We start from the raw sequence: 15154 nt of genomic DNA, 5'->3' as shown, positions 1-15154 counted from the left end.
TTAAAGTATATTGCTTATTGTCTTATTAAAGGGGCACTGCCAAGATTACCAACTAACATTTATTTATTTAAACTTTACCAGTGTGTGACAATTTGGGGGAGGGGACATCTCCCTATGTACAACGTATGAATGCTAGTTGTTGAATGTCTTAGGCTTTGTCTACACTGGCATTTGGTCACTAAAAGTTTTGTTGCTCAAGGGTGTGAAAAAATACGCCCCTCAACAACAAAAGTTTTAGTGATGAAAAGCACTGGTGTGAACAGCGCTTCGTCAGCAGGAGTTGTGCTCCCGGCGACAAAACCACTGCCCCTCGTTGGAGGTGGTTTTATTTTGTTGCCGGGAGAGCTCTTTCCTGGTGGTAGAGTGCTACACAGTGCACCTTACAACGGCGCAGCTGCAGCGGCACAGCCACACTGTTGTAAAGTGCACAGTGTAGACAAAGCCTTAGTGCCTGCGGAGTCAACCATCTGCTATCAGGGGCTGTCTCTCTTCCAGACCATGGACAACAGAGGGTCATTAAACACTGAAGGAGCACCATAGGACAATGATGCCCAACTTATTACCCAGATAGGAGGGCCACATAAACCTAAGCATAACCTTGTGTGGGCCAGATAGATTCTACATACCTTCCTTGTGTAAACTAAAATGATGTAAACATGACAAAATACTAATGAATTGGCCATTAGTATATTGTGTTGAAGTAGGCTACGGCGGGCCTTATGAAATGCTCTGGTAGGCCATGTACGGCGCATGGGCCAGAGGTTGGGCACCCCTGCCTTAGGATAATGACATGGCTGAAGCCTAGGGGAAATCAGTCAGACCAAGTTTGCAGCAGGGAGGAAGTTAAGAGCAGTGGAATTTCCCCAGAAGCAGAACCAAGATCAGGTGTTAATGCTTGGTGTAAAAAGCAACAAAGCCTCAGAGATTCGGGGAGTGGGAGGAGAGAGGGGACAACGAAGAGGTACTCACGGAGATTAAGAAATCTTGGACAAGAGAGAGTGGGGCCTTTTTTAACTATGGGACCCAGCTGAGGAAGAAGGAAACTGGCTGCACAGGAGAGAGAGAGAAAGAGACCAGACATTCCATGATTCAGAAAAGTCATGTGCAGGAGGGTGGAAATTGGACTCCCTAGAGGATTCTGACCTAAGCCCAAAGAATGCTCAAGAGTGATGAGGAAACTGAGGCAGGGAACTGTGTGTAGGTGTTTATTTTGTCTAGATCAGTATATTTCTAATGCCAGCTATAGTAAAAAGTTATTCGGGTTTGTAACTTTTCCAAAGTCTGTGTCTGTTTGCTTCAACTATCATGTTCCCCTGAAGGTGTGAACTGTAAACCTAGAGTATCCACAAGGATGGACCACTGAGAAAAGGGTGTGTTTAAGTTACTGAGGAGTCAGTACTGGTCCTTGCTTGGGGCGTAGGACAGCTGGGCTGCAAGGTCCCATTTCCATGAAGGGTAATAGACAGAAAATCTATGCCCAGGAAGCATACCAGAGGTGCCAAGGAAAGAGACCATACTACAGTCTACTCAGACCAAGGGAAGCTTAAGAGCACATTGGCCAAGTGTGATTATTCCTAAAACACCGTAGCCTCTTGAGTGTCCAGTTGGGGGAGCTCTCAGTGCTGTCTGTCATTAAATGACTCACTTTCATGATAGTAGTGTATGTACTTTTTCCCAACTAATTAATGTTGCAGTAGGAAACCACTCATGTGTAATGGTTTATTCTGTGGAAGTTGCACACCTGTTTTTAAAATTGGTTGTATATAATAGACAAAGTCTTGAGGTTAAATGCTTCAATGTGGGACAACTGTAACCTATCCTTTGTTAGATAGGGGCCAATATGGTGTGCATGCAGACCCTTTATCTTCCTTGGGAAAGAAGGTGGACTTTCAGACTGTAATTGCACTGAATACCTAAGCCAATGGTAGAGCTAGCAAAAAAGAAGGTTGTTTAAAATATTAATTGATAATAGATTTAATTGCCCTTTCCAGATTTATCACAAAATAGTATTATCTACACTTCTGCTTATAAACCTAGGAGTTTGCAAACAAATAGTAGAAAGGTCTATCACTGTTTATTAAAGAACAAATATATAGGATGAATACAAACACCTACAAAAAGGAAAAATGACAACTATCTGTTAGTTATACAGCATTGCAAATGCTTTCTGATTTTTTTTTTTTTAACCTTAGCTGATATGCCAGTATCTTATCTGGCTTATTTCCATTTTCTTAATCACTGTACTAATCATGCTGAAAATGTTTTGTATTTTTTCTAGAGAAATTTTGTAGGGGTGTCAATTAATCGCAGTTAACTCATGTGATTAACTCAAAAAAATTAATCACAATTAAAAAAATTAATGATTAATCGCAGTTTTAATTGTACTGTTAAACAATAGAATACCAACTGAAATTTATTAAATATTTTGTATGTTTTTCTACATTTTCATATATAGTGTATTCTGTGTTGTAATTGAAATTAGTGTATATTATTTTTGCTTACAAATATTTGCACTGTAAAAATTATAAACAAAAGAAATAGTATTTTTCAATTCACCTCATACAAGTACTGTAGTGCAATCTCTTTGTTGTGAAAGTTCAACTTACAAATGTAGATTTTTTTTTATTACATAACTGCACTCAAAAACAAAACAATGTAAAACTTCAGAGCCTACAAGTCCACTCAGGCCTACTTCTTGTTCAGCCAATCGCTAAGACAAACAAGTTTGTTTACATTTACAGGAGATAATGCTGCCCTCTTCTTATTTACAATGTCACCAGAAAGTGAGAACAGGCATTTGCATGGAACTTTCATAGACAGCATTGCAAGGTATTTACGTTAAACATTTGTATGCCCCTTCACGCTTCAGCCACCATTCCAGAGGACATGCTTCTATGCTGATGACGCTTGTTAAAAAAATAATGCGTTAATTAAATTTGTGAGTGAACTCTTTGGGGGGAGAATTGTATGTCTCTTGCTCAGTTTTACCCGCGTTTTGCCATATATTTCATGTTATAGCAGTCTTGGATGATGACTCAGCACATGTTCATTTTCTAAATGTTGTGAGATTTCTAAAATAGTTACAGCCCAAAGTTTAAGAATCTGAAGTGCCTTCCAAAATCTGAGAGGGATGAGGTGTGGAGCATGCTTTCAGATGTCTTAAAAAAGCAACACTCTGAGGTGGAAACAACATAACCTGAACCACCAAAAAAGAAAATCAACCCTCTGCCACAGGCGCCAACCGGTGGGTGCTCGCCCCTCCCTGCCCCTATTGGATTCCCCCCCAAATCCCCGTCCAGTTTCGCGGTGCAAGCGCTGGGAGGGAGAGGGGAGAAGCAGGATGCAGCGGCCACTCAGGGGGAGGAGGCAGAGGCGGTGGCATCTGACTCCGATAATGAAAATGAACATGCATCGGTCCGCACTGCTTTGGATTCTTATCGAGCAGGACCCGTCATCAGCATGGACACATGTCATCTGGAATGGTGGTTGAAGCATGAAAGGAGATATGAATCTTTAGTGCATCTGGCACGTAAATATCTTGCGACACCAGCTACAACAGTGCCAAGTGAATGTCTGTTCTCACTTTCAGGTGACATTGTAAACAATAAACGGGCAGCATTATCTCTGCGAATATAAACAAACTTGTTTGTCTGAGCGAGTGGCTGAACAAGAAGTAGGACTGGGTGGACTTGCAGGCTCTAAAATTTTACATTGTTTTATTTTTTATACCAGTTTTTTTTTTTTTTTTTTTACATAGTTCTACATTTGTAAGTTCAACTTTCATGATAAAGAGATTGCACTACAGTACTTACGTTAGCTGAATTGAAAAATACTATTTTTTTGGTTTTTTTTACAATGCAAATACTTGTAATCAAAAATAAATATAAACACTGTACACTTTATATTCTGTGTTGTAATTGAAATCAATATATTGGAAAATGTAGAAAACATCCAAAATATTTAAATAAATGGTATTCTATTATTGTTTAACAGTGCGATTAATTTTTTTAATTGCATGATTAATCACGAATAATTTTTTAATCACTTGACAGTCCTAAAATTCTGATTACTCCTAGCATTTCTCAACTGTTTACAGACTATGGCACATCGTCTGTGTTCATGTTGGGCTTCTAATTCCTTTATTTCATTCTCCAAGGACATTGTCTTTTTGTAGCTTGCATTCAATTACATTAAAATCTGTTAACTTCAATAAGAATACTCCATAATAGTTAGGAGCTCATTTCAATGGAATTGTTTATCCTAATACATTCTTGCAAGACTTCCTCCATGTGCCTTTAAAAGTCTCAGGATGGAAAAGCAAACTTTTAAACATTTCCTTACCTGTGTTATACCAAAGGAATTATTAAAATTAAAATAATTTCATAGTTATTCTTTCATCAGTTTTACTTTTTACATGTATCTCTTCTTGGACAATGAATAGATCACTAGGTGGTTTGAAGTCAATGGACTACTCAGTGCAAAAAGTTAAATGTGTGTGTGTAAGTCTTTATAGAGTCAGGTCCTAAACTGAGACAAGATATAACATGATAGAAAAATTGGTGGGGGTGAAGTAGACTCAGGGTTACAGAAATAAGAGAATGCATTTTCTATGTTGATGATCTATGCCCCTTGAAGGTTACTTAGGAAACTTAAAAACAGAAATAATTTAGGTTTATTTATAAAGTGTATTTTAAGGAAATGGTGGAAAGTCGTGAAGAGGGCTCCATGTATAGGCGGCTATGAGGAAGAAGGAACAGATGAACATGGAAGGAAGAAGGGTAGCATAGTCAGATTCATTTTGATTGTCATGTTCTAACAAAATATTACAACTAGGGTTGCAAACAAACAAAAAACTCACAAGGGTATCATCCTGCGAGCCTTCTGTGTACAGGGCTCCTGTTGAAATTGATAGGAAGTTCAGCATGCAGGAAGCTCCCAGGACTGAGCTCAGTGTTTGGGTTACAAACTGTCCAGAGGAGACAAAGCTTACCTTTGGAATGAAGATAGTTCATAGAGTAATATTTTGCATGTGTCTTGTAAAATATTTTTTATAAAATGTAAATTTTGGGTCAAACATGATGGGGCAGTGTCCCTTTACAGAGGATTTAACCACCAGCTGAGAGAGATCATTGAAAGAGACATTTTGCTCTGCAAGGAGTGGAACGTGACAAATGTTTTACCAACAGTGGTCCCCCTAGCCTCACATCACAGGCCCAGATGCAACATGTCCTCTCCTGGAGGTCTGGAGAAGGTAGGGTGACCAGAGGGCAAGTGTGAAAAATCAGGACAGGGGGTGGAGGGTAATAGGAGCCCATATGAAAAAAAGCCCCAAATATCAGGACTGTCCCTATAAAATCGGGACATCTGGTCACCCTAGGAGAAGGACCAGCATAGTACGTAGCTTTAAAAAGGGAACAAAGAGGACCCAGAGAGTTACAACCCCGCTCAGCCTAACTTTAATACCTGGAAAGATACTGGAGCAAATTATTAAACAATCAGTTTATAGGCAGGTAGAGGATAACAAGGTTATAAGGAATAGCCAGTATGGATCTTTCAATTAAAATCATGACAAACCAATCTAATTGCCTTTTTTGACAATGCAATGGATATGCTGCATTTCTCTCTTTTAAATAGCTTCTAACTGAACAATGGATTTTATTTTAATTAACCTTCATTCTGAAAACTAATTCCAAATCTCCTAGACTTACCTTAAAACATCTCCTGTGCAGCCTTTGAGAATGTCCTCCTCTGAATAATCTCTTCACAGTATGTTTCAGAGGCCCAGAGCAGCCGGCAGAGAGGTAAATCACTGTGGGGCAGAAGGCAGAGCTGGGGTGGCTCCTACCCTGCGGTGGGCTCAGCTGCTAGTCCCAGCTGGGCTGGGGAGGATGGGACTTCCTCTTCCCTTGCACGGCATTTGGGACCGGGTTAGACCCACCCTCAGATTTCTCTCCTGGCTGAAGGAAGCTCTGCAAACTCCCCTTGCGCGCTTACTGCATCCAGATTGCCCCCCACAAAACCCTCTCAACTCATACCTGGATCCCCCAACACTAAGCCCCTCCATACTTGGATCCTGCCTTGCTGAGCTGACCTGCCCACACATGGTGCACCTGGCACAGAGGGGCAGGGCTCTGGGGTATTTCTGGGGCAGGCCTGGTCCTTGTGCTGTGTCAGGGTTGGGTGCACTCTCACTGCTGAGTCTGTATCCCAGGGGGAGCTGCACAGTGATCTCCCACCTCTGTGCTGCCAGTGGCCTGTGCTCCCCAATGACATGGTGTAGCCTCCACATTTATTTGACAAATAACATTTGCAGAACTTTAAAATATTGTGTGCCGACTTGTTAAAGTTTTGGCGCAGAATGCCCTCAGGAGTGCCATCGGCAGTACAGGAGAGCATCGCACACTAGCTAGCAGTAATTTTCAAAGGCAACAGGGACCATTATAAACCCTAAGGTTATTTTAATTTTTAAAACTGATTTTAAAAGCATTAACAGCAACCATCCTATACAAAGCTATAGCAACTACCAGAATGAGCCCATCGAGCTGGCCAAAGGCTGCACGCCTCCTGCTAGCAAGCTAGGCACTGGTGTCTTGCCTGCCACTGGCCTGTTGGCATGGCGGTTGGTTCGGGTCAGCTCAGCGCCCGCTACACAGCCCCCACACCTCGCTGGGGGGAGGCATACAAGGATAAAGAGTTAAAACCCAACAGGACTCCAGAGGGACCCATGTGCAGCCCTGGGGTGGGCGTGTGGCTCCTTGCGGGGTTTGTGCCAGTTTTCGAGGAGAGTCAGGGCTGGGGAAGGGCTGTCACATCACAGCTGCCACGGTGCGGCGCTCGCCCGGGGCGGGGAGGGAGACTTGGCTGAAATCTCTCACCCTCCTCATGCGAGTCTCCCCAGCGATCCAAGGGCAGACCAACCGCCTTTCCCGCGCTTTTGTTCAAATCCCAACGGCGAACGGGCCGCCGGCGGGGGGAGGGGAAGCGCGAGGGGCTGGGCAGCCAATCAGAGAGCAGCGTGCGGAGGCTGGCCCCAACGGCCGAAATTCGCGCGCTGAGCCTGAGGAGCGGCTGCTCCTCCCGCGGAGAGAGGTGAGGGCGGGGCGATGTCAGCGAGCCCGGCTGTGAGGGGCAGCGCTGCCTGAACGCTCCCCCCCCCCCAGGCTGGCAGGCGCTGGTGTGTGGCAAATGGGGGGAGGGGGGTGTTGAAGCCCCTGGATTTAAGGGGCGGCGTGTGGACACCTGGCCCTGGGCGCCGTGCCTGAGCGCGGCGAGAGGCCCGGAGACCCCCGCGGCTGCGGGCGAAACAACGGCGAAAACAGCCCGCGGGGGTGAGGGGTGTGCTACCACCCGCCCTCCCCAGCAGGGCTTCGCGAGCTCGGTGGGCTTCTGCCTCTCCGCGCCTCGCCCCCTTCCCGTCCGCCGTCCTGGCGGCGACAGCTGGTGCCCGACCTGTGCCAGCGTTGCCACTGCTGGTGCTGGGCTTAGGCCTTCGCGTCTGGGCTCCCGCGGTTCGGGGAGACTCTCCGCTTTCATTGGCGTGTCCGTTCCGGCCCCGGCTGGAGGGAGAAGTGCAGACATGACGCACGTGCACCCGAAAGGCGCCGGCGTCGAACGCGAGGAAAAGGCGGGCGGCCCTTGTCGAGTTTTACTCGCGTTTAGAAGCTACTGTCATGATTTTAGCGGGGGCACGATTCATGCTGTCTGAATGAGTGCCGTTCAGCTCTGCGGGAAGGAAGGGATCTATGCGCCTCTCTTTCCTGTACCTGGCTTTAAAGAAGCTATACTTAAAGACGCTAAGGAGAAAATACAGGGTTTTTGGGGTGAGGGCGATTAAAATTGTTGACACTATGACTAGCTGTAGATGGATCCGTTTGAATATAAAAACAACAAGGAGTCTGGTGGCACCTTAAAGACTAACAGATTTATTTGGGCATGAGCTTTCGTGAGTAAAAACCTCATTTCTTCGGATGCATAGAGTGAAAGTTACAGATGCAGGCATTATCTGTAACTTTCACTCTATGCATCCGAAGAAGTGAGGTTTTTACTCACGAAAGCTCATGCCCAAATAAATCTGTTAGTCTTTAAGGTGCCACCAGACTCCTTGTTGTTTTTGTAGATACAGACTAACACGGCTACCCCCTGATATTTGAATATAAACACACCCGGCGACATAAAGGGAGCATACACACCATCTATATTATGCCCACTAAGAAAAGTAAAAACTGCAGCGAATTTCTTGATGAGGAGAGTGTTGGGAAAAATTATTCCACTTCATATAACAGTATTTTCCAGTAAAAATTCAGAGTTCTGGATAGTCTGACCTATTTTGCTAATCCTCTGCACTGCCATGCTGAAGTTTCCTAGATTGCGTCCTACCTTGATTTCTTACTCCCTATACGAGCAGAAGCTATGATGTCAGTAAAAAATTGAATAATTAATCAATTACTTTTTCATTTAGTACCACAACAGCTTGAAAAAACTTAGTGATACCACTTAGTGATACAGTCTTTCAGCATTGACATAAGGATGAGGGAAATACCTCTGAAAAAATGTCTACAAGGAGTCAAGGACTAAACAGTATGCAAATCCATCAACTAGTTATCAACACAAACACAGCCTGTTTGCAGACCTGGATTTATCCAGTGCCATTTTGGAGCTTGTAGAGAAGAAAGGACCAGAAAGAAAACATGGTCAGACAGGCAGCTGATGAATTAGCTAAGAGAAACAAAGTGGAGATACAACAAAAAGGACAGGTTCTAAACCCACAGGACCCCATCCAAGGACTATTAGAATAAGAATAAAGAAAAATTTGTATCAAAAAGAAAAACAAATTAAATTGTCTCCTAACCTGGGGGAAATGGGTGCACAAAACATAAACTTTGCATCAAAATTATTGCTACAGATTTTCAGAAGTTTAGCTGTTTTTAATGGGAGGGAATTTATTTTGATTTGTGTGTAATATTCTACTGTATTCCTATGCTATATATCGCATGTATATTTGGCCTGGTTTCCCAAATTTGTTCAGTGTAAGTTAGTTCATTCTTTCATTGTAGTTTTAGGAAAGCTAAAAGTAGTATTTTGTCAATACAGGGGAAACTTAAACTGACCGTCTTTTCCTTCCACTAATGCCAGAAGAAGTTAGTTATGTAAATTCCGGATTATTAGTGGGAGAATTCAAACTGTTATGCCTTAGCCATATCAGGTTTTCAATTAACAACTCAAACACCTAGAATAGATGCTGTTTGCACCAGTGCAGAACAATTTGCACTCATGGAATTTACCCTAGGGTACGTTGTATTGCACAAATCATGTTGCATCAGTGTAAACCAGTTCTGTGTTAGGAGTTTGCACTGGTGCAGCTACATCAGTGGAAGAAATGCCAGTATAAATTTTACTGAACTCCGATCTGGGGAATATCTACACTAATCTTATTTTCTGCAGCGTTCTTATGTTTCTATAAGTGTATCGTGCTATATGCAGCATATATGTTCAGATGTGCTGAACAGCCTTGTGTCAATTTTATGGATGCTGCATGTGAAGTGTATTATCCAAGCATAAATATTTTGGTGCAAGTATGTATTTACTAATACAGGAAAACAGGTGAATGAGAAAGTAAACAGCACTCAATAATAAAAATAAATATATACAAAAACATATTCTTCACTAACCTGCCAATAGGTCAAAGGGCCAAAGAAAGTTCTCCCATTGTCAATTTAGGGCCAGATTCTAATACCCTAAATCATAAGTAGTACCTTAATAGGCAACTCGTCCCACTGAAGTCAGTGCTATTACTTTTGGAGTAAGGTACTAAATGTATGACAAAACAGACTGTGGCATTATAAAATTCCTTTTCTAATCAGAGACCAAAGCCTTGAAGAAGGGGATCTTTATTTGAAGAGGCCATAGTTTCATCTCCTTCAAAGCCTGGCTCCATACTAACATTCACTATGGAAGAAATATACACTTGAAAATGTATTTAATTAAAACATTATCTTCTCTTTAACCCCTTTAGCTGATATCACTTTGAGCCCCAAGCATTTATAGTATCCAACAAAATGAAGTAATGTAAGTGGTTATACTCTTAATAATAAGTGTTTTATTGATTAATTTTGTGTCTAATAAAATATTGTGAGTTTGAATTTGTTTTTGCAAGCAACTCAAAAGTATTTTAGATTTAAAATGTGAAATTTTACTTCCCATTAATCTATAATGAGCATTAATACTTCTTGATATTTTGTTAAAATGGGTAAATTATTTAGGTTAAAAAGTAGCTACAGTACATATTCAGTAACCACTGTTCAAAGCAATATTTATTACACATACGGAATGTTGCACAGATTGCAGTAATTTTTTGAACTACACAATGTGCTGGGTATGAGGCTACGTCCATCAACTCATTTCACATAGACCATCAACAACTGGTGGTAACTTTTGATCAGTATTGAGGGTCTTTATCCCATTTCTTATTATATCACCTGAGTGATCCATTCAACAATTTAAACATTAAATTTTGCAGAATTCAAAGATTTTATAAAACTATAGGAGAAAATAAGGTCACATACTTTAAAATGCCTTGACATTGTTCTCATTGCTGTTGATTTTGATTAATTGTGAGTCAGAACTATTTGTGTATCTTGCCACAGTTATCACTCTTCACACAGGCAAATACTCCTGCCTCTTTCTCCATATGGCAATAAATGTCTAGGTTCAAATTGTATGCATTTTAGTTGCCTTAACAGAAGAATCAATTAGTTCAGTGTAGAACTTCTTCAATCTTCCAATTATATTACTGAGTTGAGGGAATCAGGGAAAAGACAAACGGTCTGTTTCCCTCTTGAGCTTGTAAACAGTTTATTTTTATTTGTCTTAGACTAGGGATTGTCAGAAAGTCAGCAAACACTCATTTGATAGTATTTATTATTTTTGGTATGCAGTAGCTAAGTACAAGTGTTTGAGCACAGGTATAAAATAATCTTATTCAAGTATTACAAAAAATGGAAACATTAATATTGATTAATTGAATCAACTGCTCATGTGGTGGGATTTGGTTGGTAGTTTTTGAAAGCACCTACAAACCAGTTATGCTTTTGAGTGTCGAGGATTGTGTACAGAGAAAAATATTCAAGATACATAAAATTACATTAATTTACAGTTTAAAATTTTGTCTATTTCCATAATATATGTTGACCAGATACTGTGGTTTATATATAGCACAGGTATTTGAGTGAGATGCAAAGAGAGTTAATTGAAAATATCCTGGAAGGTGGATAGTGACAATAAAACAGGTGAATGTTCCTCAGATGAGATTGTAGTTTTACAAATAAAAAAAGGGAAATGAATGGGTGGCAGCCTCCTTTAGCCATAATTCTTGTAAAGTTAAAAGCTCAGAGAATTTTGAAAAATTAAGAAATCAGAAAAATGTTGTTAGCACCAAAATAAACTGGCAATTAGGGAGATTATGAAGTTTAAATCAGGCATTTAAAAGGGACCGTTTTAAAAACATACTAAACTTTTACATGCAAATGCTTCCTAGTCATACCATTGGAGAAGGAAATCATAAGCAAGTCCTTTTGTTTTCTAGTGAGCTATTTGTGATGCTAAGTACACTTAGATTTTTAGAAGACTACTCTTTTTTCCCCTGAAAAACTGGTATCTACAAATACATTTGGTCCAGGTTGACTAGTGAGCAAACACCACTAGCCATGGGCAGGAAAAAATATGGAATTTATATTGTCCCCTCAACCCCGCCTCTCCTTAATTTCCTAAAAAATTTCTTTACAGAAGACACTAAAGTAGAATTGCCACCTTTGGAAAATCTTATGTCCACGTACGACGCATCATAAACTGTGGTTCCGTTATTAAGCGTTCGAAGAAAAGAGAGTCTACTTATACTGGGCTGCATCACATCAGAGGTAATATTAAAAAAAAAAAAAAAAATCAAAACCAAATAGTACTGAGGTGGGAACTATACCTTTGATTTTTTTTTTGATTTTTTTTTTTAATAATTGCCCTACATTTCTGGTATATAGTATCTGTGTGTGATGAGAGAATCCCATGTCAAGGGAACTTTCCCAGCTACCAGAGTCACAGACTCTGAACTGAAACAAAACAGTAAGACCTTTAGATATATGTTATGCTAGAAAAAACAAGTCACAATTTGGAAGAGTGGTCAATTTCAAATTCGTTAATAGTTTGCAGTCTTTTTCCTCCCAACATTATTCTTTATAATATGAGAGAAAACATATAATCAATTGTAATTTTGCATAATATTCAACCACTTTAACACTGAAATACATTGGATAAAACATTAAGGTGCTTACAATAAATATTTTTATATAAACAGATTATAGCAAAGATAACTTACTTTAGTGCAGTCATAATGCATCAAAGTAGTCATTACACAAAAATTTACAAGGAAAACATAAAACAATAAGCTGTTTTTTCTTTTGCTTTTAATATACCTATTCATTCTTTGGAAAATTTATTCTATCACCCAGAAAGTGTGGAATACTGCTAGACGTACAAGAAAACTACTGAATATATTGCAGCAACAAGCACAATAGCCACATGGACTTAATACATTGTGCATTTGAGAGGAGGATTTGGCCCATTAAATTCAAATCTAACAGTTCACAATGTGTAGGTGAATTGGTTGTGCCCATGTGTTGAAAAGTTTAAAACAGAAATTGAACTTAGTTTTTCTGTTTTTAAATCTTTACCATAATAGAATTTGGAGCCTTTATAGTTGATATTTAATGCATTGCTGGCAAATTCCAGCCACTGTTGCCCTTAACTAATTTATCATTTAAAAAAAATCTTTTTCATATGCAGTGTTTTGGGGGATTTTTTTAGTCACAAATAGATTTTTATTACAATTTCGTCTTGTTCCGATGTAGAATGACAGGGCTATACTTTTAGTACCTCTGTTGTTTGTTCTTTTTGTTACTTTATTATATATTATCTTGGGAAAAAACCTCTGTAAAATGTAAAATATTGGAAAGATTGTTAGTTTTGTAGGGCTTGCAAACACTTGCGTAGTACTTTTTGCTGTCCACAATCCCATTGACCTCAAATGAAGTAGTGAACATTACCGCTGGAATTTTCAAAGAGGCCTAAAGAAGTTAGGCACCCAACTCTTATTGAAAGTCAGTAGGATTTGTGCATCTAACTCCCTTCAGCCCATTTGAAAATCTCTGCCTACATCAACTAGTAAGTATACAAGTTTGGGCCCTCAGATGCTTAGGCTTTGATCATGAAACGCTATTAAAACGTGTGACTTACTCATTTGAGCTGAATTACACACATGATTATTAAATGCTTTGCAGGATCAGGATTTATGGTCTTAATCCTACAGTGTTTTGCACTGGCAAAGCTTTGCAATGTCCCATTGAAGTAAATGGGACATCATACAGACACAAGGAACTGAGCAAGCTGATCTTTTGGTAAGTTCAAGGCCCATGTGATTTTTATTTTGTGAATATGTATAATATATTACTTCAAATTTAATACTGAAAAGTAACATTATTTGCTAAATAAACTTTATTTTAAACATGCTCTTTACTGAGCCATTGTCTTTGCTCTCAAAATGTAATTGAGTCTGCATCTCCTGTTGCCCTCACAAGATAAATGGAACAGTTGCATGCATATTTGCTCAGTTACATTCAGCAAAATGTCTAACTCTGAATTGCCAGGACCCAGGAAATTAAACAGGCATTTAAAAACTGAATTCATGCTTAACTGTATTCTGTATAAGGTGCTTTCTTAGGTAAACTAAGAAAGTGAATAACTCTCGTTTCTGAATTTTCCATGGTTTCTAAATCTGTTAGAAGTTTGAAAATAAAATGTCTTTCTACAACACTTAACCTTTTAATTCAGGCAAATATGGATTTCTCTCCCCTGGCCTGCTCAGTGTTTCATGATGATTATTTGTTTTTCTGCCACTATTATCAGTGATGTTAGCACAACTCAAGGAATTGTGTTAGCTAAATACTACTGTAGAACCTGCAGAAGGAGCACAAGAGCATGACAATTGTGTGTGTTTGTGAATTTTTAAATCGATGGATATAGTAATATATGTTTTTCAAATGGATATTTAGAATAATGTATCACCTTTAAAGATTTGGATTTGGCAGCTTCAAGACAAAGTAATTTTCTTACCCAGATTACGTTTTGGCCTATTTTAATCCTGGAAGGGGAGAATGACAGGACAGATTAATCAAAGTCCAGAAAACTCTAGGCCTTAATCCTGCAAACTCAAAAGCATGTGTATAACTTTATTTAAGTGAGTAGCCCCACTGATGTCACAGGACTACTTGCATTAGTAAAGTTATACATGCGCTTAAGTGTTTGCAGGATTGGCGACTTAATTTAGAAATCTGGAGAGCTCCAGAATAAAGTAGGTCAACTAAACTATTTGGCAATGCCTCTCTAAGCAGAAAATACTTCCAGCTCGTTTTTCCCTGATGCTATGAGCACAAATAGGGTGACAATCCAGCAGTTTTTAATACAAGTTATAACTTTTCCCTCCAAACTTAACTTCAGTATATTAGTGCAGTGAATTGAATACACAAACTGTTGAATGAAATGCACAAAAAGTGCTGCAACATAGCTCTTCCTGAGTATAAACAATCTATCATAATTTGTGCTAAGAGCCAATACCATTCACTCTATGCATCCGAAGAAGTGAGGTTTTTACTCACGAAAGCTTATGCCCAAATAAATCTGTTAGTCTTTAAGGTGCCACCAGACTCTTTGTTGTTATTTGGTATAATGTATTTCTAGTAAGATGTAAAGAAGCTCCATTAGACAAATAGTACTCAATGTTGCATAGCACAAAAGCTACTCTGTCATCCAATAGAATGGCAGAGAACCACAATATAATTCTGGAGAGAAGTTCTCACATTGTGATGAGATTAGGGTTGGTGCACTGAAGTGGCCCTGTCTTCACATTGATGAAATCTCATGGTGCAGACATCACAATACAATGTCAAGACATTGCCCCACAATTTATTCTGTGCCTTTCTGCAGCTCCTTTTGATGCAACAGTTTTTCTTTCCCCTCATATCTCTATTTCCTGCCAGCCATTAACAAAGGAGTAACAAACCCTGCAATTTTTCTCCTATCATCGTTTGGATGGTCAAGAAGGCATCCTGCC

The 15154-nt window shown here is 39.8% G+C and overlaps 1 long non-coding RNA gene across 1 annotated transcript; it reads left to right on the top strand.

Moving 5' to 3' along the window:
* The first annotated feature begins 7013 nt into the window (after positions 1–7013).
* LOC117867537 lies at positions 7014–13440 on the top strand. The gene is made up of 3 exons (XR_004643437.1): positions 7014–7089; positions 11782–11912; positions 13326–13440. It is a non-coding gene; the product is annotated as an uncharacterized LOC117867537 (long non-coding RNA).
* Positions 13441–15154: the final 1714 nt, after the last annotated feature.

Source organism: Trachemys scripta, chromosome 18 (genome assembly GCF_013100865.1).
Source record: "Trachemys scripta elegans isolate TJP31775 chromosome 18, CAS_Tse_1.0, whole genome shotgun sequence".
NCBI lineage: Eukaryota > Metazoa > Chordata > Testudines > Emydidae > Trachemys > Trachemys scripta.
This window is presented reverse-complemented; position numbering and strand designations above follow the sequence as displayed.